Here is a 3,010-nt window from a genome sequence, read left to right as displayed (position 1 = left end):
TTTGGAAGATCCTTACAATGGATAATTTGAGAAAGAGAAATATAGTTTTGGTAGACTGGTGTTGCATGTGTAAGAGGAATAGGGAGTCAGTTGATCATCTTTTACTTCACTGTGAGATCGCAAGTGCATTGTGGTGTGATTTCTTCAATTGGGTTGGAATGGCATAGGTAATGCCTAGAAGAGTAGTGGAGCTTTTCTATGCTTGGAGAAGGCGTGGCAGCCCACAAAATACATATCGCAACAAAGTGGAAGATGGTCCCTATATAATTCCTCATTTGGAGCATATGGACTGAAAGAAAGGAGATAACCTTTGAGGATTGCGAACGGACGACGGAGGAGCTCAAAAGTTTCTTTATTCACACTCTTCTCTCATGGACTTTATCTATAAACTTTAATGGTCTTAGTCTACATGACTGTAGAATCTTTTTCTTCTACTAGCTGGGTATCTCTCATGCATACTACCTATATACTTGGGTTGCACCATTGCGCTTATTAATAAAATCTTATAAAAAAATTATCCAAAAATGTCAACAATTATGAAGAAGAGCGGGGCCTTACAGAACAAAACAAAAGCCGCAAGGCGTTTTCGTGTTCTTATCCAAGCCCATAATTATCTTCTTAATCTCTCCAGCTCGGGAGAAAAGCTCATAAACTTGTTCTTCAGTTGTATAAAAAGACATATTACCCACATAGACGGTAATTGATGTCTGAAGTGCGTGTTCAAAGTCCTCTTGCGATCCAAGGAATCTTCTATCCCTATATGCTGAAAGCTTTGATGGATCCTACAATTTATGAAAAATAAGATAATCAGCAAGTTTGATAAGCAGTGAAAGGAACAGTGATTAATAAGATGGAGCACATAGCACAAGAGTATTCATGTAATGTTTTTTTTTTTTTAGCATAATAGTCTGGTAATAAATAGTTTACATACTTTCATTTTTAATACAAGAACTGATTTTTCCTTTTTTTCTACGGGTTGAGGGGGATAGGGGAGCTTGAAGGGGTGGTAATGCGCAATTTTACACAAATATCACAAAATAAAAAAAGTGAAAATATATTGAATAAGAAACCTAGCAGACAAGCACTAACAACATTTAAGGCCAGTTCTGGTTCTCTTAGAATTTGAATAGGCTCATTCATACTTTACACGCATATAATACAGGAATTCATTATTTTGAACAGTGTTATTGGAAAAAGTTGGACCTATTTCGATGTGGTCGCATAGATTAGTCCATAAAAATCCATGAGATGATTGTTTCAACTTTTTATGACAATAGTTCCAACCCTTGAATTTACGGAACAATATAATACAAGACGATGGTTACAAGGTCTGTAAGAAACTAGCATGACAAGGTCAAGATTTTACGGAACGCCAACACAGCCCCTCTCAAAATACAAGTAGAGACAGTATTTCAGAAATGCACCCGAGTTCCTTGGTAGCATATTTTTGTAACTCAACTAGTCCCACTTCAATTGACAGGACTTCTTCCACACTCCCAAACAACTTACTATGGAATTTCCAAATAATCCGAAATAATTATACGAAACGTATAGTCATTCATGGGTATTATTATAAGTTCGGAAAAAAATGAAGATGGCGAAGTTGCCTAAAACAAAAGCAGGGCACCAACTTACCTTGAAAAGGGAAGCCATCCCCCTCCAAATCTTGCAGCAGATTGCCCCCAACTAAAATTACAAAAGAACAACAGCTTTACAAATTATCAAACAGCCACAGCAATTTTCACAAGCCGTGTGACCAAATGTGTGTGCGCGTGCGTGCAGTAATTATAAGCAATCATGACAATATAAAATTTCGTGAAGATTGTTCTAGGCCGAAATGGGAACCCTAGCTTCAATAAAACCCTACCTTTAAAGAAGAGCAGGCTCAGATAGAGAGTAGCCGAAGAGCTGCTGTCAGTCGGAGCTTTCCGCTAATATGATTTTAGGCTCCATCGGACTGGGCTTGGGACTCCCCCTCATAAATTCCCGTTCTCTGTTGAAGTGTTGATACCAGGATTGTAAGTTTTTTTTTTTTTTTTTTTCATATTATATTTTCATAAATAAAATGTGATGAATTGAAATAAAAATTAAAAGTTGAAGAAAATATTATTAATATATTTTTTTAATATTATTTTTATTTTAATAGTTAAAAAAATTAAATTATTTATTTTATTTTATTTAAAAATTTAAAAATATTATAATAATTAAATTAAATAAAATAAAAATTTTGTGACAGTAAGCAAAACCTTAATAGACATTTAAGTATATATATTAATCAATATAATTAGAGGTGATAAAATTAAGATATTATTTTATTTTTACATATATTTAGCATTGTTTTTCTCATTTAAAGGAGTAAGAGATTATAATCTAAAAGCCAAAATGTATTGTCGAACAATTTATTTGGTCACTAATGAGAGAATTTGAAAAGTTGGCCTATGATTATTACATTATTATCTTAAATTTATGAAAAACAATTACATAGGTACGCAAAATTTTAAGTTTATTTCAAACAAACAAAAAATTCTATACCACAAAAAAGATTTTCATAAATTATTTTTTATTTTATTCCAATATATGCCTCATGAGTGAAAAGAAAAAACTTTTAACAAAAGCATTATTATAAATGCATGACAAATAAAAATTTTATTAAAAGGAAAAATAGAACAAACATAAATAACATGTTGAAACAATTTAAAAAATTTGAACATTTGTGCTCGAGTTCAACTACTAAAATAAGTATCAATATTTATAGAGCTTGATTTGAAACTTATATAAATATAAACATTTGCACTCGAGTTTAATCTAATAAGAAGGTATAAAATATGTATAAGATCTGATTCAAAACTTATACAAAAAAAGGTTTACCATTCCCTTCGAATTATATCTTATGTTAGGGCACTTAAATCTTTATGTGTCTTTATTTCTTTCAAACTTGACGCAATTCTTATATTTTCATCACTATCATTTCCTTCATTTTTCAAAAGATACAAATAATTTTTCATACAAA

The 3,010-nt window shown here is 31.6% G+C and overlaps 1 long non-coding RNA gene across 1 annotated transcript; it reads right to left on the bottom strand.

Moving 5' to 3' along the window:
* Positions 1 to 561: 561 nt before the first annotated feature.
* LOC118343812 lies at positions 562 to 2,013 on the bottom strand. The gene is made up of 3 exons (XR_004797573.1): positions 1,868 to 2,013; positions 1,636 to 1,686; positions 562 to 782 (listed from the first exon to the last, which is right to left on the bottom strand). It is a non-coding gene; the product is annotated as an uncharacterized LOC118343812 (long non-coding RNA).
* Between the last annotated feature and the right edge of the window lie 997 nt (positions 2,014 to 3,010).

Source organism: Juglans regia, chromosome 1, assembly GCF_001411555.2.
Source record: "Juglans regia cultivar Chandler chromosome 1, Walnut 2.0, whole genome shotgun sequence".
NCBI classification, from domain to species: Eukaryota; Viridiplantae; Streptophyta; class Magnoliopsida; order Fagales; family Juglandaceae; genus Juglans; species Juglans regia.
Note: the sequence above shows the minus strand (reverse complement) of the source record. Positions and strands in the feature narration are given on the sequence as shown.